The sequence below is a fragment of the Podarcis tiliguerta genome (assembly GCF_965153285.1).
Source record: "Podarcis tiliguerta genome assembly, chromosome: 5".
In the NCBI taxonomy this organism is placed as follows: Eukaryota; Metazoa; Chordata; class Lepidosauria; order Squamata; family Lacertidae; genus Podarcis; species Podarcis tiliguerta.
Genome location: NC_139538.1, coordinates 70914834 through 70938261, shown reverse-complemented (window position 1 = coordinate 70938261; position 23428 = coordinate 70914834). Strand labels below are relative to the sequence as shown.

General features: G+C 39.8%; 1 protein-coding gene across 1 annotated transcript in view; it reads left to right on the top strand.

The window, feature by feature from the left end:
• LOC310677313 (uncharacterized protein) overlaps positions 1-23428 on the top strand; it is a 728781-nt gene that overhangs the window by 134791 nt on the left and 570562 nt on the right. Inside the window, exon 5 of the mRNA XM_083440141.1 lies at positions 20214-20280. The gene's annotated coding sequence lies outside the window, so the exon portion shown is untranslated. The remainder of the gene's footprint in view (positions 1-20213; positions 20281-23428) is intronic.

Sequence of the window (23428 nt, the reverse complement as noted above, 5' to 3'; positions counted from 1 at the left end):
TATAAAATAAGCATGTTTCACCTCTTTCAGTTTTAACATATGCGCCCCAGTTTTATTTATTTTGTACAGTTTTGATGTGTTGCATCAAGCTGTATCAATCGTATAGCACGGTTCTATAAAGCACTGTGATTGACAGCAAGGAGCTGACACATAGCAATCCAAGCAGTTCAAGTTCTAAATCAAGATGTATTCAATGAATATATTTACAGCTGGAAATACTTCTTGCTCATCTTTATAAATGAGATTGCACATTTTTGGTTAAAAAATATAGCACAGATCTTTTCACCTTACTTTTTTACCTGTCACTTAAACTGTCCTGTGACATTGAGTCTCATAATCACCATTCATAACCCTGTCGATATTAGTTGATGTATGGAAGCTTCTTTGAATTTAACTTTACCTGGAGCATGCTCACGGACATTCAGTGAAAACCTGTGCGTTTCTCACATCTGTTGTGTCACTGGCAGCTTAATCTTTCTGCTACCAGCATGCGATCCTTGAGCTGTTTATAATTATCACTGCAGTACAAGAGGAGGGACTGAGAAGCTGCCATATTTTAGCTCTTCCACATGCTGAAGAGGCCTGAAGTCAACTGATGTCAGAGGCTTCACTGGCACTAGGAGTCAGCATGTTGCACCTATTGGAAACACTCAGTTTTGTGAGTGGATGTAAAAACTAGCCTACTACCTGTATACAAAAGTAGAATGCTCATATATTGCTCTACTCACTTTTACCTCTACCACACCAACCATTGGTGGAAAATGAGTGCAGTGGCTGATGGGATTGCCAACTGTTATTTTCTGCTCTCCTGTCCCCTCCTGTTGTTGATTTCCCCTTATTTTCCCTGCATTTTTCTTCATTATTTATTGGTTGGTTGGTTGGTTGGTTGCCCACATAAGGTAGCGTTCGCATAAGTAAAGTGATTGTAGGTTGTGGGCTTACTGTACTTACAATCCAGAGTGTTGCCATCTGCTTAAGTTTGTGAAAGGTATTCAGTCAGGGCGAGTGATACTTGTCAGTATTTTGTTTTAATCCATACAGTTGAAATTTAAATTGGAATTCTACAACGTAATATGCCTTCTAATTACATGAAGACTTTTCATTCCACATGCCTCTGGAAAAATGGTATGTTTTGGCTCTATGCCCCCCCCCCCATTTTTGGGGTTAATGAATGAGAATATTATTATATTTTTAAATCCAGTAAATGAATAAATTCAGATTTGGTACCTGAGCCTCAAAGATATCTGAAGTTTCATACGATGAATATGTAGGATGCACAGCATTCAGTATACTAGTCTGTGATGCTGGATAACACAATAGTTATATGAGTTTAAAACGTTTTAGCAAGCATTTGTGAATCAAGGAAGTTCTGTCATTGCATGCATGAAAAATCTTTTGCCGTCCCATGTTTCTCATGGATGAGGTTCTGGAAAACCACGTATGTGGTTCTGGAAAAGCAATTCCAGAATGGAATCAGCCCCAAGCAGATTTCTCTGTGTGGAAGGAATAGTAGGCACAAACTCGAATGGTAGAAAGATATTGTGGATGAGCAGAGACAGGAATGGTGATGTTCAGCTCACAGACCAGATGGGCTACTGTGTCTTCTCATAAGGAGGATGAATGTTCCAAAATGCCTCTGTAGACTCTAAAATATATCATTGGTACTAGAGGTCAGAGTAAGCACAGAGGAGAGGCTTGTGGTAACACCAAGTTATAGTGACTAAGGAGCGCTAGCTATCAAAGCAGCCCCCATGAGCACTTTTAATTTCCATAGCACTGTTTGTCTCCAGAACTTTCTTATTGTTAGAAGAACAGAGAGCTAAATACTTCCCCAGGAAATAAAGCAAGGTCAGAAATGAATTTTAACAAGTTTTACTGAAAATCATAAAATAGAAAATACAATATGCTCAAATTACACAGCATTTTAAAAGGGTTTCTGAATAAATTGAAATTAAAGTAATGATACAGAGAAATAATTAGGTTTTAACAGCTTGTGCTATCTTGAAATAAAGAGTTACAAGAGAAAGGATTAAGATTCCTGTAAAAGAAATAAGAATTAAGAGAGATTCAACCTAATTAAAGTAATAATTCTTTCCCCTTCTACTGGCCAGGCTGGAAAGAATGTTTCATCGAAAAAGAAAAAGAAAAAAGGTACTTTACTTTATAAGCTACTGTACTTTAGAGAAGGTATCCTTATTAGTAGAGCACGAATATACCTTAATTCCCTAGAATTATACATATTGTATCTACCTTTGAATCATCCTTTATATTATCCCTACAAGTAAAGCCTAGAATTACATATAGCCAGGTAGGTCTAAAATGAGAAAAATACCTGTCAAGTTTACCAGCACATCCTTGAGTCCCTGAGAAAAATATTACACAGTTTCTCTTTCATTGGGGTCACGTTATTTTCTGTCTCTTGACGCATTTTAACTACAATATTCAAAGGCTTAGTGAAAGAATAAATTATATCAAAGCATTCTCTGTAACATTCTTAACATATGTCTTTCATATAGAAGCACAAAACTAATTGGTAGAAACCATTATTCTCCCATCAGAGCTTGTCCACAGTCTAAGATCTTGGGTAACGTGGTTCACATGAGATATGATGCAATGGATTTATGAATAAACATGACTCAATCAGTTCCAAAAGTCATTCACACTTTCATCTGCTATTTTCCATTTTGCAGCAATTGGTTTATTTGCACAAGTCTTTCTTCCATTTCATCAGCTGCTGATGCAGTAATATAAGTTTTGGGTTTTGTTTTACATATCTCACAGTGTACAATAGACACATATATCCCAGCCATCAACAGATATTTACAAATCAGCTACCTTCTGTGTGCTCCCTTTCAACACTAATGAATTTCCAGAGGCGTAAAACAACAAAGAGTCTTATGGTAATTAAAGACAAAGTTAAAGAAGTGGTTAATGGCCCATCACAAAGTGATCTATGGTTCTAACCTTGACTACCCAGAAGGAAGTCCTACTGAATTCAGTTAGGCTGCAGCCCTAAGCCAATTTAAGATGAGAGTAAACCTATCTCAATAGCTTGACTTCAGAGTTCAGTATTAACTTGACATAATGTTTCATTTCCCTCACTCAGGCATCAGGGAGGGATAGTTTAGCACCCTGCTGATATTTTGCATTTTGTATCTTGGATTATATGAATTACTCCTGCCACTGAACTGCAAATAAGTCTCCCCCCCCCCAATTGTAACAATTTATTTAATAAACTTGTATTTTATTCAGAAGTTGACAATGTGCGTGTCAGCTGAAACATAACATTCAGGGTAATCTCCATGCGAAAAGAATGATTTCTCCATGTGAAAACTACAATAATGCACACAATGCATTCTATTGCTTTTTGAAATTCGCAGTGGGAAGTGAGCCCCACTGAATTCTGTGAGACTGACTTCTCAGCCTTTGTGCATATAGTCTGTCTCAAGCAATGGCCAACTTCAATAAACACTCCCGAAAAAAGAAATGCAAAGGACAGTGGCAATTATACATCAATGAATATGTAAATAACATATATTGCAAATTAATTTACTTATCTATTTATGTATAAAGTGTGCAAGTTAGTTGCTGTTGTTGTTTAAGAAAACTAAGGTGAAAATAATCCGCAACAAGAATCTGTGCCATGGTTGAATGAGCAAATGTAAGAACATCCACTTGACAGTTCTTTTTCAATGGATTCAGTGGCCAACGTGTGGCCTCTGCCAAAAGCTGTGGCTTGACATTTCCTCTTCCTTACTCCCCATAACATTCAGTTAAACAAAATGTGAGAAGTGAGATCACTGTGTGGTATGTTTTGCCATCCCCATTATGCTTCATTGCCTGCTATTTGCCTTATGAAACATTATGTGAGGGTGAGGAGAAGAGGAGGAGGAGAAGCTCCCAACATTAACTGCCCATCAGCCTCAATATTTTATTCTAGCTCCAGTAGAGCCAATTTATACAAATTCTTTATTCTACTGGCTCAACATCAGCATTCACAATCAATCTACTTTCAAGCTCTAAAAAATGAGACAATTGCACTTTCCCTTGAGCTTCAATTTTCTTCAGGCAAACTGCCCATCTAAATAAGCCACTTTGCAAGCCCTCCTTTTGCATGGCAGCAGAGTGCTGTGGAATGCTGGTCCTCAGGGAATAGCGGTGTTGCCTGGGCAACCAACTGCCAGAGGGCAGAGCTGAGGGAGGAAGTGTAGAAAAACTGTGCTGAAATTGAGACCTTTATTTCCTCTCTGAAAGAACATGGATAAGTGTTGGGCACTCAGGCCTGAGACTGGGCAAGTACCTAGGGCAAGTGACAAGCAGGCAGATAGAAATGAGGTCATATGGTGGCATCGAAGAGGATCTGATCTGGTGGTATTCCTCAATGGCAGTTTGCTTAAAATGAAGGAAGACAGCAAGTGAGTCCTGGGGTGGTGACCAAGGGGATGAGCCGTGGCGTTGTTGCAAGCCCCCAAAGGCTATAAAAACTCCCAGGTCTGTGGCCAATAAAACTCAGGAGCCGGGAGGAGATAAAGTCCAGCCATTTATAACTTTCCAAGCAATAGGTCGGATTACTCCGCAAAAACTGCAACCATGATTCAGTGGTCTGGGGGTGATATTTATAAGTTTTTACACAAAGCATTTCAATTTTCTCCAATCATATGCATAGAAGTATTTCTCATTATCTCATTCAGTTATTGGATACATTTCGTATCAGTGCACTTGCGCAAACTTAGCATAAGCATCGGCTGTTTTGCTATATGGCCTCAGTGTAGAAACATTGTGTTACATTTTTATAGCAAAATCTATTGTTTGTTTGTTGAACCTACATGTACTAGCTGCGTATGTGCTGCAATAAAGATGTTAGCAGCTTCTCTTCCCATGGCAAAGGGCACTTGCATAACAAAAGCTTTCTTGGCAGTTTCAAAGCTTTTGCAGTTTCTCAGCATTTTCTTAAAGCAATAGGCTATCAATTTTTAGGGGCCCTTGGGGCCCCACAGTGTGAAGGCCCCAGGAATAACAGTTGGTCATTCCCTCCCCTGACTAGCAGTCCTGGTGGCACAAGAAACAAGAATCCACACAGTTCTTGGTTTGAGCCCCATAGCAGCTGATAGTAAGGATAGTAAGGAAAGACACAATCGCATACCAACAACTTCTACACAGCTCAGTTGTATGAATAAGTAAAAATGCCATCTGAAGAACACAACAAAAGAATTATTGACTCTTGGTTGGTGTTCCTTTCCAAAAATTATACCAAACTCCTCCAAAAATCGTTATTTGAGTTTCTGGCATCTCTGAAAAGGAAATGAGCCACATGGCACAGGGAACATTTGGTATAAAAATTCCTTTCCACTCCATACTCATATAGTATTAGCAACATTCAGATGTGGTGCAGTTCATGGAAGTTTCCCCATCTCAAAGGTATGGGCCAAGAAAAAAGTTTAATGCTATAAAACTCCAGTTTTTAAAAATAAATAAATACGGGGCAATTTGGGGACAACATCTATAACTTTTGACACTTAAAAATATTGCGCAGGTTGTTTTTGATGCAAGGATCCTGTATTTCAAATATACATGTACTTGATTAAGCATTTTTCCATGGTGTAAAAAATCCAAGCTGAATGTCAGGAAGGAAAACACAGAAAATCTCTTTAAATGTTTGCCTCCATATCGCCTTTTATTCCATTCAACATTTGAACAAATTAAAGTTCTCTCTAAAAATCCATGTACAGATGTGTTTTGATGGATGTATTCAATGAAAGGTACTATTTTTGACTCAGTATGCAGGCTGTGTTTTACTGTAAGAACACTGTAGAAAGTTATAAAGGACTAATTTTCTGTAGAAATGCTTAAGATAGTTATTGGCTTAAAATTAGTTTTATAGCTTATGTAACTGTTGTGTGTATTGCATTTTATCATTGTAAAATGCATTTATTTTGGACTCTGATGGTGGCACTGTTTGCCATAGCCAGTATGGGGTGTTGAGAAGTAATGAATCAAATGTACACACAATGCTGCTCTCTGTGAGGAAAAGCCACACCAGGGCATGGTGGCTCCATATATGTAGACTATGCATGCAATGTGTCAAGAAAAAAATCTCAAAGCAAAGTCAGTGGTATCTACTAAACTCTCTTGGCAAATGTCTACTTACTTTGGAGTCTCCACATTACAATTACCAGTTATCTGTAGGTTTTCCTGTCATCAACACCCACTTCTTAGTTCTCTTCCAGAAATGCGGCTCTTATGTGGCATGTGTAGCATCTTCTCCCACATTGATTTTCTGATCCAGAACTCATATCCTAGTGGAGGAGTCTTCATGTCTGGCACCAGAAATGAATGAGATAACATCAACAGCAACTGTCTTAACTGTTAAAAGACCTACTAATAGCAGTAGCCAATGCTTCCATCTTGATATCCAATTGGCATTAGGCAGGCATGGTCAAACTTGGCCCTTTAGATGTTTTGGGACTACAATTCCCATCATCCTTGACCACTGGTCCTGTTAGCTAGGGACAATGGGAGTTGTAGTCCCAAAACATCTGGAAGGGCAAGTTTGGCCATGCCTGGCATTAGGGATGGGGGAGAAAGTCAACTCAGTATGTTTTTAAAGGAAAATCTATCCAGTTCAAATTTTCCGAAACAGTATGTGAACCAAAACACAGCTACCCTTCAAAATGCACACTTGCCTGACTTTCGCAAAGTTTTCCAACCAAGTAATGTTTACAAAAAAGCATACATTGGGGGGAAATGTGCATCAAATGCACATATTCGCGAAAACAACATGGGAAAAAGCATTATTTTAGGGGAAATTGCAACAAAAATGTGTTTATTTGGAGACATTTGCACTGAAATGCAATGAATTTTCAACAGGATTTTTTCGAAATTACAAATTGTTGCAGAAATGTGGAGAACTGACTTTAAAATTGGAAGTGTGAGAAACTGACAGAAGTGAAATAAACAGACCCTTTTACCCCTAGCTGGCAGAGGGAGCCTGGCCAGTGTGGATGTGATGTGTGTATCTTTCAGATCTTGCTAAGCTTTGCAGAAAGTAAGTTTTCCAGACTGTTCACTATTGTTTGTGATGTAGTTAGTCTGGGGCCTAACCCAGAATGAAGACCAATGTCCTAGTGTTTTTTGCCCACTCCTATCCCGAACGTCTCTTTGGCATGGTGACGGGACTAGAATTCATATTGATTTAGCTTGCTCTGGTGAAAATAAATTCTAATCAGTATTATTATAGAGAGTGACCTGTAATGGTTCTAGGGGTTGCTCGTGCGTAAGCCGGTGCAAACACCTGGCTGGGTTGCCTGAGTGAACCTTTTCTGTCCGGACAGCCACTCACCCGTGGCTGTCTCAATCGCTGGCAGAATCCGTCAGTGGGCGTTTCTTAAACTTCTTCCAGCAAAGAAGCTCTTTGACGCTTAGTCTCCTCCTACTCTCTCTGCGCGAAAGCCTTCTGCAAAAGGAGGGCGTAGGCAGTGGAGGACCCCTACTCTCCCTGCTGGTCCCCGGCAAGGAGTCATGTGACCGCCTCGCCGCTTCCCCCATCTGCCCCCCTTCTCCACTGGTGCTACGCTGATTCTCTTCCCCAGAAGATGGGCTGCCTTTCCCAATCCCGGGACGCTCTCTGGAATCCCTCTGGATTTTGCTCTCTCCCTCCGGCACTGATGGCAGTTCCCTGACATGACCCATAGAGATGGAGAAGGAATGAATAGCACCTTTGTACTGGTTCCAAGCATGCTTGTGAGGAGGGGAATGGAGAGCTATCTTTACTCTAGTGGGTTTGCTTAGCTTAGTGAAATTAGTGAGCAGGAACCAGCTTGCTACTACTAAAAATTAGTCCAACTTATTACCTGAATTGGATAGGTTTGTAGAGGTCTGGTACAAGGTTAAGTTAGCTATAAATGGATCTGAAGAGGTCAAAATGCTTTTTTTTCTGCATTGCCTTTGATTGTTTCAATAACTGTTTTTCTATTCACTGTTCAATAAAGGAAGATCACTGCTTTATGGTCTGCCTTCATTATTAATGGCTGAAAAAGGAGTTTGCCAAGAGCTTCATTTGAAAACATTTAATTTTTTCAGCATTTAAATAAATGCAATATATTATGATATAGTAATTAAAAAGGATCACTTAGAAGGCTTTAAAGTATAAATCAGGCTATGTAAACATAAAAAGATTAGATTATGATGATAGATCTATGAATATATATTATTTCCTAAATCAGAGGGAATCAGTAATCAAATCTTTATATGTAATGAGTGAGCAAAACTCCAAAAGGCATAAAATGTTTTGCCTTAGCTACATTTCTGTTTTGGAATATTCCAGGAGCCAAATAAAGCTCGAATATTTCCTTACATGTCTAAATGACTTTGAAACAGCAACAGATATAGTTTTGCAGAAAGAAAGAGATGATGAGAGTCATTAAACGAAAGTGGAGATCTAAGCAAGAACGTGAGTGAGATTAAATGGTTGAGGAAGGTTCGCAAGTGTTTTCTATTCTTTCCCTGAAAGCTTTTCTTACAGAAGTAGGTTTGAAGCTGGTGTTAAATCTAAAGTTAATGTGAGGAAAGTAAACAGAAGCTTCAAGTCCCGGTTGGATCATTTCCCCCACTCAGTTCCCTCCTTTAGCTAAGACAACATGGCTGAGATGATTGGGGGTGTTTGTGTGCGGCTGACAGTGAATTTTCAGAGACAGCAGCCGGCTTGGAGACCCCTGCCCACCAATACTTGGTCATGTTGGACTGCAACAATGCTCACTATTATAATGGGTAGTATTTGTAAAACTTATCCTCCGTAGGCTCCCAGTTGCCATTACAAAGCTTTGTTGCCAAATGCAAAGCTTAAATTTTGTCCATATGAATGGGTAGAAACCACTCAGCTATATGGGAATGCTCTTGGCACACCTGTGAGTAGCTAATTTTGCTCCGTTCTCTTGTCCCATCACCCAACCCCATTCATTTAAAACCAAACTATCAACACAGTTGCATTTTAAGCTGGGTTTCTTAGTCATGCTGTTGAGATCTGCCTTTTATGTGTGTAAATCTTGTACTAACCTATAGAATTTAGCAGAGCATAAGCTCACTGAAAGAGGAGAAAAAAGTTGGTTTATCTTGTAGATTAGTTTCTAGATAGAGATTAAGCTATACTCTGGCACAAGTAACCTTTAGGAAACCATTAATTTGTTGATTGAAAAGTACTTTCCAGTTTTGATGTTTTAATGGTTACATTTTGGCATGATGAGCCAACATTGTAGATCTGGAATAAAATAAAAATGTCGTTTCAAAAGTCTCTAGAAATGTTATTTCTCCTGGCTGGTATCTTGGTAGATTCGCACTACTTAACTAAGCATGAGAGGGACATGATCCAAGCCCTGCCTCCCTTGACAATATTCAATTTGGAGGTGATGCACAACCAATATAGCACATTTTAGATTTAGGTAAAGGGTAAGGGGACCCCTGACCATTAGGTCCAGTCGCGGATGACTCTGGGGTTGCAGGGCTCATCTCGCCTTACTGGCCAAGGGAGCTGCCGTACAGCTTTCCGGGTCATGTGGCCAGCATGACCAAGCAGCTTCTGGTGAAACCAGAGCAGCGCACGGAAACACCATTTACCTTCTCGCCGGAGCGGTACCCTTTTATCTACTTGCACTTTGACATGCTTTCGAACTGCTGGTTGGCAGGAGCAGGGATCGAACAACGGGAGCTCACCCTGTCACAGGGATTTGAACCGCCAACCTTCTGACTGGCAAGCCCTAGGCTCTGTGGTTTAATCCACAGTGATATTGCAAAAATGTGTCACATGTGCATCATTAAGGACCAGCTAATGTAGAATAAAGTAGTAAAGCTGTCTAAGGCGCCATCTCCTGAATCTGAAGGGGGTTTGAATGGTCTATCTAATGAACTTCCTTCATGTAAAAGGTAGCAATTCAAAGAAAAAAATTCATTCAAACGCCCCAACTTTATATCCCACAATTTTTTATAGTGAGAACCTTCCCAGCAGAAGAGCATTCAAATATCCAACCGCCTCACCTGCAGGCTGAAATTGTACAACCCAAGGGACTTGTATCTGACCTCCCCCTTTTTGTGGCATCCTTGCTTATAGGATCATACCTGTCTGATCAGCTGTTCCCTAAAATTAAATAGGCAGTTCTAATTGTGGAGTGAATTTTTGCCTTCACTTTTTTTTTATTCTGGTGTAACTCTTCCAAGTCTATAATTTCCCTCTAAGATGCTAACCTTTTGAGACGATTGACATGAGAAAGCGCTCTTTCCCCCTTAGCCTGTTCATCATGCTCAGATGATAAACCTTCACCTAATTTCATTTCAGTGAGACAGCTACTAAAGCATTCCCCCAAGAAGTACATAATTTAATGGTGGAGCATCAGTCAAGACAAATTAGACTGATTGGTTCTGTATATGTTCCAGCAGGAGCAACATGAGATAGGAGGTGGCTGAACATTTAGATTATTGACAAAGTACAGTTCACTCCTAAAAAACAATGTAACATTGTTTGGTCTTATAATCAATAATAATACACTATTCCATGCTAGCCAGGAACAATAGACACAGAACAGAATACAAAGCAGCTCAGTGGAGTTATTTAATTGTTCAGTGCTAAGAATGAGTGCTGACATAGTGGTAAACACAAACAGCAGTGGACAAAGGATAATACTTTCCACAGTTATTGAAACGTAATTGGCAACAGCCCTCCAAATCTCAGTTTCTAACTGATACTGTACAGAATAATTTTGATAAGCTGCTAGTTTAACTCAGATAAATAAATACCTTATTTTCTAAGCCATTTTCTTCTTTTGTTGTTTCAAACTTGCTTTCCAGTTTTTCCCCATATGTTAATCTGGCTGGTATTAACATACAAATTAGGGGCATGCACCAACCACAAGATGCAGTTCACATCCTGACTGGGTGCATTGGAAAGCTGCCTGCTTTGGTTCAAAGCAATGTGGAGGCTGTTCAATTCAGGTCACTGTCGAAATCCAAATCTGCATTGAGGAGAAAAGAGCTTTCTTTATCCCCATCCACTATCCTGGGGAATTGAAAACAGCAATATAGTTTTGACAGAAGTGGATGAAATTCACAGACTTTTAAAAATATTTGGGGAAAATATAAGGATATATGAATCTGCTAACTAGGTTTTATCTCTTTTTATAGAATTTGTATCTACCTGGTGCTTAGAATTTGAGAGGGGTGAATTTGTCATTTTGGTTTCTATGTTTTTAATGCTGCATTTGTGATACTTCCCTCAGTTTCTGTGTGAAATCTGGACACTTCTGATTATGTGCAATTTTTCTAGCATATGCATTTCCTAACAAAATGTTTTTTGGTACATTAATTTCATTATCGTATGTATTTTGCAAGCACTTCTGACTAATACCTGCAAGTTCGTACACATTATTTTGTTGGGGAAATGCATCACAAAATTTGGGGACATGTGCATTTTAAGCAGAGCTGTGTTTCTGCTCACATATTGTGAATTTGGCAAGTTGACATTAAAATGGTAATTGAATGCATTTCTCCACCAGCCCTGCTCTAAATACAGTTCTGGTGAGGTTGAAAGTTGTGCTGGTTTAAAATTACTTCTACTATCATAAATTATAAATGTACCACAATCAAAGTGGGAAGCAAAAAATAAAATAAAAAATAGGAATGTAATGCATGCTATCACCACAATCAAGTTTTGCATTATATTGAGATAAAATTCCTCAGACATTTAAAAATGAAACCACCAAGTCAATGCTTAAATCTTCTATTGACTTTAGCTCAGACTATGTTTCGACCTCATGGCCTCATAGCAAGCAAGTGTTCATGAACTCCAAAAATCTTTCTTCCTGTTCTTTTGCTTAGCCCACTCAGGACTCAATTGACTATGCTCCTTGATTCTCCGTTTAATGAAGAGCTGAATGTTCCCATCTCTATATTCACTGAGTCCGTCATTATAAGCATTATTCTCACAGAAAAGAATAAAAGGAGGGTATAATCCTTCAAACAGAAAAGAGATGAAATACTAGGAAGCCAAAAATTGCCCAGGAGTCATCCCTTTAAAAATGTCCATCTGGGGAAACGAAATGGCAGGCAAATTTAGAACTTCAATTACAGTTGTTCAAAGTATCAAAGTTACAGAAATTTGAACTTGACAGTATATTGCCTCCCTAAAAAGCCAGGGTCAGACATGTTTCTGAATCATGTTTCTGAATCATGCAGAGAGAACCCATTCTGTACCCAGCTTGATTGTATGACTATGTACCTTTCACTTGATTTCTCACTTGCCAGATATGCAGGGCCTTTTTTATAGCCAGAACTCGCTGGAAATCAGTTCCAGCACCTCTAAGGTGGGCGTCATTGCCATTATAAGAGAACAAGGGAGGTGTTCATGGTGAGTTCTAGCACCTCTTTTTCTAGAAAAATAGGACTGCAATTCTCTGTGGTGGTATTTTTAGGTTGAGATTGTTGATTCCTCTCCTGGAATTCTTGGATTTTTTATGGATATTTAAAACAAGGGTAGAAATGTTCAGCTACAACCCTATGATCCTTAGATCCCAATAAATTCCTTTTAAAATAGTTGTTCAGGGCTTGCCAACACAGTACCCATGGCTGCCAGTGGACCTGTCAGTCCCTCCTATGTTGCTTGCAAAAAGACTCAGCAAACACCACCTCGAAAATCCCCAAACACAAGGGACTGTTCCTGCTTAGTTCCTGTTTTCACTGGTTCAGCTACATTGAGCACACATCCCTCCTTAAGCATGCCCAAGTGTTATTATATGACAGGTTTTGATGCCCCAGAGCTTCTTTCTGCAACAAGCATGGCGGTGGCTGATGTAGGTGCTTTTTCTTCCATTGATGGGGAAGCAGATTGTCCTGCCTCTCTTTCAGCCATAACACTACTCCACCACAGCAGCCATTTTGTGTTGCACCATATCTCACAGCAGCCATTTTGTTACTGGTGTCTGCAACACTTTCTCAAAATGCCAGATGTGCCCATTGGGTTGGTGACCTCTTCAGCAGCACTGATTAGTTTCCTATGCATGTATGAAGCTGTGCTTTGCTCAGTCAAGCCATTGAGGGGCGGGTACTGTCTTCTCCCAGCGAGGTTCTTGCCATCTGAGATCCTTAACTGACTCAACCTAGGGGGTTTAGGCATGCTAAGTCCCCCCCTCCCGCCCTGGCTGTTGAATTTCTGTATATAATTGTATCATTATTCCTGACATTAAAATCAACCTTCATATTGTGCATGTGCAGTTTGCATCAGTGCACTTTTAAAACATCATTGGATCGTTTCAACTCTGGCTGATTATATCACTATTTGTTACTTCTAATACAGACTGAAGTCTCATGAGAATATGTTTCTCCAGAGTTATTTATAAATTGCTTCTCTTTGAATGTGGACAGGTGGTGTTAGGACGGTCTAAATTACTGTTCTGCTACAGAAAGCCAGGCAATTAAGAGGGGAGCCTGCAATGCTCCCACTAATTGCGTTTCATACTGCTGCAGCACCCGTGTTCTCAGCCCTGCCGTGTTCCCGATTAATGTTTAATGGGAAAGCAGCAGGACCCAGCACATCAGCATTCCAGGCAGCAGAATGACATTGGAAACTAAAGTGTGATTGCTAAGAAATGATTTCTTTCCCCCAGTCTGAATACCTGGTTAACTGCTGTTAACAAATCCATATTAAAAATGCAAGTGAATCTTACTAAGGCAGGACTTGGCAGGAAACTACACATCATGTATCACTGTGTATTATGCTTTGATGATGAAAAATAGGCCAGGACATGGGTAGCAAGGTTGTTGTTCTTGAGCTCTTCATCTGTACTTTTTGTTTAAAAAATAATGTCCAAAGTCTCCTATATGAATATGAGTGCCGTATTAGGCTAGATTAATTGTCCATCTTAATTTAGCAATCTGTTCATTGCAGAGGTCAGACAGATTACCCCTCAAACATTCGTAACAGGACAGGATGGTGGTGGCATGTATCCCTTGTAGTTAATCTCCAGCATCTGTTGACCAGAGGCACACTGTTCCTTTGGCTGTTGTGCCTTAGAATCCACAAGCAGACCATGCTGAGAATTGGCACTGAGCAGATACTTGGCTCTGCAGAGACCAGCTTTCCACAAGCCAATGCTCAGCTGAGAGCTGAGGTATGTATCTGCTTTGGGGAGCCTTCGTTGACTCAGATGGTAACTGCAAGTATGGTTAGCAGCACATGTTGCCAGAAATTGAAACAAAAGGCACCTAGCCACTTCAATTTCGTTTCTTATGAAATGACTAATAAGTGTGTGAAAAAGGGGTTGGTTTTCTTTATCTCTTTCATCCCTTACTTGAGGGGGGGGTGGACTCACATCTCTCTTGACAACAGTTGATTTGGGCTGCTGACATTTTGTTTCCCAGAGTACCCTAAACTTTGTGGTGTTCCAGGGGATTACAAGAAAAGAGTCGGGGTGGGGAATGAAAATAAAACCTGTGGTGAGATTGGCTCAGTTGTGGTAGCAGCAGCAGGGGGAGTAACAGAAATAAGTAAGAACACCGGAATGAAAACAAATTACTTTAAATCACTTCAGTGTGATTTTAAAGAAAGAATGAGTTACTCTGCTTGCTCCATTGACCTGAAAGAGAGATGCGTGCTGCAACCCCATAGTCACCTTTGACTGGACTTAACCGTTCAGGGGTCCTATACTTTTACCTGCTGCAGAGGGTTTGGGACATGTTCAAAAGAGTACACTTAATTCGTGCCTGCATTGGCCATATGCCTCATAATGTGCACTCTGCGCTGCCCTGTGACTGTGCATTTTCAGTGCAATTAATATTGATGAGAAAGTCATCTTTTAGGGAAGCTAAATGCCCATTTCTGTTCATCTCATTTGCAGTGATTGCTACTGATAAGCTTCTGAGGAACCCCTGGGTTCTGAGCAGCACAGTTTGAAGCATTGTGGACCAGATAAGCGCAAGCAATCAGATTTCTTTCACTGGTAGCAATCATATGGAGTTCTCCCTGTAATTAAAGCAGATATTAATAGTTAGGTTTTCTAGAATTTGCTGGCAGATGGCACTGCATATTGGAGAATTTCACATAAATAGCAGTATTATGAACATATGTCTGATACATATTTTAAAATGTTGCATTCTTAAAGTACAGTGATGTAAAAAGACTTCATGGGGGACTTTTAAACATAGCTGAGCAAACAGCTGTGCTGTGTTTTTGATGAAAGACCCATTTTTTCATGTCTGCTTGTACAGGGACATTAAAACACACACACAACAAAGTTTCGGCTTGATAAGTATAAAGCAAAAGGGAAAATCAAGATTTGACAAGTAAGATCGAGAGTTAAGTGTTCTCGTTAGTATATCTGGTACCTAGAGAAAGCCAATTCCCATATCAACTTGCCCAGATGTTAAGATCAGCTGCTAGTGTTCTCCAGGTTGTCACTGCCAACAGGGAGAAAGTGACGGGAACTAGGGGAGAGGGCATTTTTTGGTGTTCCATTTCATGAACTCCCTTCCCAGAGATGCTTTTCTGACACCAAACTTTCTATCCATTAGGCACCAGGCAAAACCCTTTTCTATTCTTCTAGACCTTTAAGGCACAATCCTACAGCCACTTACTTGGAAGTCCCATTAAACTCAATGGGGCAGACATATGAGTCGTCATGCACAGAATTGTATTTTAAGGTCTTTTAGACCTTAATCTTTTAATTTACTCTTGCTTTATGACTGAGTTTATGTTGATTATGGTTTTCATTGTAAGTTGCACTCAGATCATTTTTGAAGAAGAGTAGTGTAAACATTTCTCAAATAAAAACAGGAAAGAAACTTGTGGAATTGTAAAGACTAACAAATTTATTGTGGATTAAGTTTTGCGGCCTAAAGTCTACTTCATCAGATGCAGGAACTGCAACCCTCTTTTGGCAGGGTGATGAGCAGAATACGTAAAGAAAACAAATAAATGATGGAGTCAAATAGAAATGGAATCCAAAATAGTCCAATCTGTGATCATTCAATTAGAGCTTGCACATATGCAAAATGAGCACAGTGACACTTCACCACAGCAGTTTTTTGTGCATATTTATTATTTTGCATACTATGGAGCTGTGTGAGTATGCACACTGGTGCCATTGAGCTGAAGACACATGATCTCCCCAAAGCTGAAAGTAATTGTAGGTGAGCACAAAGTGGCAGTGTTTTGAAGGCAAATTAACATGGCTGCCCCCCCCCCCCCGGAAATTATTCAGATAAATACGGTACTTATTCAGGCATTAAGAGTACCTCTGAGCATATTCAGAGCACTTTCCCACTGAGGGTAATTAAGTTTTGGTTTTAAAAAAAGCAACTTACATCTTCAGGATACACTTTTGAAAAGCAGAATGTCAATAATAATAATAATAATAATAATAATAATAATAATGGACCATTCATGGTGAATAGGTCCGGAGTGGGGGCCCTAATTCAGTAGTAGGCTGCATGTTTTGCATCCACAATGTCCCACTGTCAATCTCTGGCATCTCAGAAGAAATTTAGGTAACTGTGCTAAGAAGGATCTTGCCAGACAGCTGCGCCGAGTCTAATTTAAGGTTCTGGGCCACATAGAGCAGTGGTCCTATTCTGTGTAGGGCACCTACGGTACATGTACAGATAGAGCAGTGGTTTCACTCAGTATACGGGTGCTTCACATGTGCGGACAACATTCACACACACCCTTTTATGTAGCTACAGTTATGCACTGCTTCCATGAGGCACTTGTTCAAAAGCGGGGGGTTTTTTTGGTATTATGGGATTGATATGTACGGGGGACCATTCCTGCAAAAAGTGCTGCATATAGCACCGGTGTGTGCCAGTCTATTCTAAGTGGATAGCAAAAATCCCATCCAATAACAATCCTATAGTGCTTTGCATGGCACAAGTTCTTATGGAATGTGTCCTTATTAGTAGTGACAGAACTTGTGCCCATTCTCACCGAGGTTTTGTGCATTAACCGGAAGCTCAGGGCCTGAGTGCTAGGAATGTCCTTTACTAAATTTTCCCTTCTCAGAAGGTAATCGAGGAGTTTATGGAGGGAAAAAGGGACTCCCATTAAATAACTTTATGATGCACAATGGGTTTCTGACCTTGTGTTTTTGGCAGGTATTTCCACACCTCTTAACTTCTGAAATCTCACACAGCAGAGTGAAGTTTAATTGGCATTTTATCTTATGCACTGAAAAGATTTGAGGCCTAATTCCTCATTTTGTGGAGCATTTTTGAATAATTATGATCATTACCGAGGTATGTAATTAAAAAATAAAACAAAAGGGAGCCCCAGGAGTGCTATGTTACATTTTCTGTACCTAAGACAATACTAAAAAGCTGCCCAGGGGCTTCCAAACTGCAGACTGTAATTCCAGTTTAATTCCAACTCTGGGGAAGCACCTCATACTTTGGTTAATTTCCCTTGAAATCCATGCAGCTTTGATAGGCCATGAGTATGTGCCTTAAACATATATTCAAGTGGTTTTCATTTTCTGAATATCTGAGAGAGCCACACCATTACTGTGAAAAAGTAGCTAAGCATTTTGCTATGTTGCTAATGGGAGGAAAAATACTAAACTTATTTCTTGTACTATGATTGAATTCTTAAGGTACTCTGGTGTCGTGTGCATATTAAGGTGATAGGATAAATACACAGATGTGTTATTTGTGATCTTGCCAAATCAATGTCTATTGACCTATGTCTAATACTGACAAATACCAACATGAAATATATTCCAGATAGCCCTGAAAAAGACTTAAGCATTACGTGTACCAAGTTATTGAGTCCAGGAGGTGGAAAGTTGCATTCTCCTGAAAGGAGCAGATCTGTAGCTTGTGGGTACACCTGGGTCCAACATTGTCACTGGACGTTCAGGTGCCATTGGTGTATTCCTTCCAACACAATGCGGCTCAAATCCGGAACACCACCTTCTGCATCCAAAATCCTGTGCTAGTCACGTGACCCATGTGAGATTGCAGACTGGAGAAAGGGCTTTTTAAAGGAGAAATATTGGCCTGAAATTGCATCAGAGCAAGGTGACCAAAATGGCCGCTGTATTCTCATGGGAAAAAAAAGGGGGGGTGTCCCGGTTTTTGCAGGGTAGTTGATGGGTGCTAGGAGTATTCCCCCCCCCTGACTTTTGCTGATTTGCTAACTACAGCCTCTTTTGAACAGTGATGTGTTGGCCAAGGTATTCCATGTTCTGGTAATTTCCAAGGTGGATTACTGCAGTCCACTCTGTGAGGCTGCCCTTGAAGACCCTCAGAAACTTCAACTGGTCCAAAAAGCAGCAGCCAGATTATCGGCATGGGTTCCATCTAGAACTCATATAATCCTCTTTTTAAAATAGCTGCATTGGTTGCTAGTTTATTTCTGGACCCAATTCAAAGCCCTAAATTACTTAGGCCCCAGATCTCTGGAAGACTCTCCTTCTCTTTTGTTGTTGTTCTACTTACACAACAGATTTCTGCTTCAGATACAGTTTCCCTAGTAAAGGGCCTCTGTGATGTTGAAACTGCACCAGTTGAAGCTCTTCTGCTGAAAGGTGCACAGTATCTGTTAGGTTAAAGAGTGGCAACTTTAGGCATTGCACACATCATTCCTCTTTATTATCTTGCAAATCCCATTCCCTGATCCTGCTGGCAACAGGATTTGCCAATTCTGTAAGCAGGTTCACAGTTGTGACTTTTAATACATAAGTTTGATAGCAAGGCAAGGTATATGTTGACATTATCTATCTAGTTTTCAGCCATTGAATTTCCCTTGACTTCTTAGGTAGGGATTAAACTTTGTTTCATTTTTTTTAGTTGATTCCATTGTTTGAATCTGATTTTTTGTTAAAAGATTATTCATCTCCTATGGCTTTTAGAAGTTCTTCACTTTAAGGAATAATCTCCACTTTATGGGCAGAACTTTCTGAATCCTCCCCTTGTGTGCTTGGCACTGCTGGAGAAAGTATAGAAATGTCTATGGCAATAAGATCTATTCTGTATTATGACCATTATCTGTCTTAATGTAACAGCGTTCAAGCCCAGACAGTCTGTGATCAATGCACTCTGAGAATATCACAACAGCTATTGAAAAAGTAGAGATAACACTAGTGACAGTAACCTAACTCAGGGGCAGGTTTAAATGCACATCAAGGAAGCAATGAAACCAAGAAGAGATAAGTGGGAGCTCAGAACTGTATCTCCAGTGACATAAGCAATACACTTTGAGTAGTGATTTTCAGACTGTCGGTTGGAAATTTTTCCATCAGTAAATAACACAAATAAAAGGAGGCTTTTTTGGGTAGCAAGAAAAATGGTTGTAGGAAGAGTTCAGAATTATTACATTTTTTTTCAGCCAACTAGCAATATATTGAATTAGCTTCCCAGCTCTCTAGCCTGTTTCTAGGAGTTTCTGTCTTTTTAAAAATCTGGCTGTTTTTTTTTTAAGGGTGCCAGTTACATAGCAGAGACAGAAAAAAGATGTGATTAAGAAGATGTGAGGAAAAAGGAGCTGGATAAGTTGTTTTGGTGATTAGGAGGTCTAATCTGAAATCACATTAGATTTAAGCTTGTTGGTGTCTCTGGTATCTTCTCTTACACGATGGATGTTTGTTTCTGTTATGGATATATGTTCTTTAGTAATACTATTGCTACAAGGTTGTCAAGACCTTTGGATGGGACAATAAACTTATGAACGGAAAAGCTCCTATGGGCTAGAAACCTTTGTGGATTTTGTTATAAGACTAGGTAAGGTCATTTGAAACTGGTCTATGCTTTTGGAGCTCTGGCTCATATATATATATATTCTCAGTGAACTCTTCTGTTTCTCCATTGCAAGATTGCTGAAGGGCTGGAATACTGGGATCATTGAAAGGTTCTTAAGAGACATTAAATTAAGTAAAAGAAATGTGTGCACTTCATTTTGAAATACTGTTTCATTTATTTCATAAAATTGGGAGTTCACTTAACTCTGTGACTTTGTTTGTTAAGCAGAGTCTCCAACCCATCTCTTACTTTCTGTGAAAGCTTATAAGATATGTGTCTGTGGGTGTATTTAACCTGTGCTAAAAAGAAAGTTAGATCACAACTTGATCCCATCTTGCAGTCATGAGAATCCTATGGCTAATTACTGAAACGCCAGCAAACTGGATGATTGCTAAAGTTTAAAGAAGTCCTCTTTAGTCAGCACCCCACTTTACTTCTGTGGTTTTCAGGATTCCAGTTTCTTTTCATGAACGGAACAGAATGAGAAAAAGAAAGAGACAGCAGGCTTCTATATCAGTAGGTGCAAAAATATTATTTCCTGTATAACTTTGGTTAAAAAAAATAAACTTATTGTATCTTATTCACATGATAATGCTTGCATAATCCCATCTTATAATAAAGCATGAAAGCCTTGATTCCCATTACAACTGTAAACCACTGTATAAACCACAAAGCAATAAATGTACAGTATGGTTTCTCCATCTCTTCTTGATGCTGTAAATGAAGGCTGTAAATTGCTTTCTCACACAATTTGTGCAATAATATACTTAATGGATTATGAATGACATGGGTGGAAGTTGACATTAGCACAGCAATTTCTATTTAAATGTGCTTCAGACATAAATGCATGGTGTCTCAATAGCAGACTGTCTGAATACATACACCCTTGAATTTGTATTTAGCAAAATTTGGTGTGCTAGAGATTGAGGTGGTGAATCATTATTAACTAATACAGTACCTGTGCATGTATATCTATTATAGATCTAAATGACAGGTTTCTCTGGTCTCTCAAGAAAAGTGGATTTCTTGATAGCAAAATTATTTCAAATAAGAATGCTATTCTCATTTACATAAACCAATCAGCTCAGAGCTAGAATCACCATTACATTGCATCTGCTACAAAATGGTGCCTTAACCAAATTGAAGCCACTGAAAAAGTGAAGTTATCTGAGAGTTTCCTTACGTAAAGTATACAGCTGTCCTGCCTCCTGTATTCCTTGCCACAGTTTAGAACATTGTTTGCCAATCTCTTGCTTCTAGAGGTTTTTGACTACAACTCTCATTAGCCAATGGTAGTGGTAGTCCAAAACACCAGTTTGGCAAAGGCTCTTTTAGAACATGATGGGAATTCATGTATGATAAGTAGAGATGAGGGAGAAATTCAATTAGTTCACATTTAAAGGCAAATGACCAAACCTGCAGTTTCTGAAACAATAAGTGAACCAAAATGCAGCTACAGACCCTCCAAGTGTCCCCATTTTCCAGGGACGTCCCTGATTTAGAGAAGCTGCCATAGTTTCTGAGTTGATTCTAGAATGTCCTACTTTTCCTTAAAGGTAAAGGTACCCCTGCCCGTACGGGCCAGTTGTGACTGACTCTAGGGTTGCGTGCTCATCTCGCTCTAGAAGCCGTGAGCCGGCGCCATCCGAAGACACTTCCGGGTCACGTGGCCAGCGTGACGAAGCTGCTCTGGCGAGCCAGCAGCAGTGCAGCACACGTAAACGCCGTTTACCTTCCCGCTATAAAGCGGTACCTATTTATCTACTTGCACTTAAGTGTGCTTTCGAACTGCTAGGAGGGCAGGAGCTGGGACCGAAAGACGGGAGCTCACCCCGCCGCGGGGATTCGAACCGCCGACCATGCGATCGGCAAGTCCTAGGCGCTGAGGTTTTACCCACAGTGCCACCCACGTCCCTTACTTTTCCTTAGGATGTCCTTATTTTCATTGGAGAAATGTTGGAGGGTATGGAGTTATCCAACCCCCGAGCTGTCTGAAGGCAAACCTGTATAGGGAAGTTTTTAAAAAATGTTTAATGTTTTATTATGTTTTAGATATGTTGGAAACTGCCAAAAGTGGCTGGGCCAACCCAGCAAGATGTGTGGTGTATAAATAGTAAAATTAGCATTATGGAATGTTACATTCCTATTTTCATTGGATAAATATTGGAGGGTATGCAGCTAACATTAAGAATTAGAACCATCGTTTTGAAATACTCCTCAGATATGCCTCTAAGATAACTAAATGAGAACATGATTGTGTACCATTGGAGATAATAGTCATGGATATTTCAAGTTGTCATTATTCTATGAGTACGTCTAGATCCATTTTGAGCTGTACTTTAAAAAACAAACCAAAACACCAATAGCACTCCTGTCATGGTCAACATATTAACAGATCTTACTTCAGAAGCCAGTGCAGATTAGACTATTGAAGGCTCACCAGACATGCGTGATGGGATGGGGTGTGCACCATTGGTGTGAAAATATGGGTGTTATAAGAGTGTCTCCTGTTTAGCTCTTAAATATTCCAGGATGCATCTGTTATTTATGACATACATCAAGTGAGAATGGGGAAGAATCTTTAGAAGAAGGAATAAAGTGCACCATCATTTGAATGCAGCATTTTCCACAGGAGGCCAATATCTGTCACATATACTAAAATGTCAGCACCAGCAATAACCTTCCAGTTCACGAAGAAAGGATCATGCTGAATGAATGTGGATTTCTTGGTCATTCGAAAGTGTTTATAGCTTGGACAAGCCATTACATAAAGCCTTTAGTGCTGTGGAATTACAGATGGAGAAAGGAATTTTACAGATGGGCAGTTTTAGTTGATCAGGTTATAGTGTATGGCAGGGATCATCTCCATTTAACATCTAGGGCACCAAGAGGTGAGAGCCAAAGGAAAAAAATGAGAGTGTTAAATGCCCAAGCACTACCACATGAAAAACACTAGTTAATTTCTGAGCCATTCTGTTCATCTTACTAATGCAGGCAGTTGTCTTCTATTCAGGAATGAGAAAGTAAAAGGAAATGGCCAAAATTAATTAAGCAATTAAACAACGACTTCTTTCCTGCATTTTGAGTCTCCTGTGACTCAGCATTCTTTGCAACTTATTTACCCATGAATTGTGTTTTTCATGCTGGAGGTTGGATAGGGATACATTTTGTTAAAAGAGACAGACCAGACCATTCAGTGTTGTTTATTTATTGCTCAGTTATTTTAGGCTGCTCTCTCTTTTGCTCCCCTGCCTCTCCCTTGAGATGATTGTCTTTGTGTCTTCCTTTGTTGCCTTGGAAAAAATATATATTCAAAATGATATTTAAAAGAATGCCTGATATATTTGCAACCTTTTGAGAAGAATTAGAATTGGAATCTCATTAACACATGATGCAATCCATCAGACGAGGACCTGTTTCCAGTCCCCTGAGCAAGCTTCCTCTTGCTGGCCTCTCCTATTGTAGTTTGATTATTGATTCTTCTTTTCCTTTTTCATTGTTTTGTGTTTCCATCCAGTTTTTAGCGGGGGGGGGGGGCACTTAGAAATGCAGAGCAAGGGGAGAGAGCCTTTTTGAGGCAATCTGCTTGAGTTGGTGGCGGGACATGAATTGCCAGGTCAGCAGTGTGGTCTTCTGTTGTGCTCCTGTTACTCAGAGTGACCAG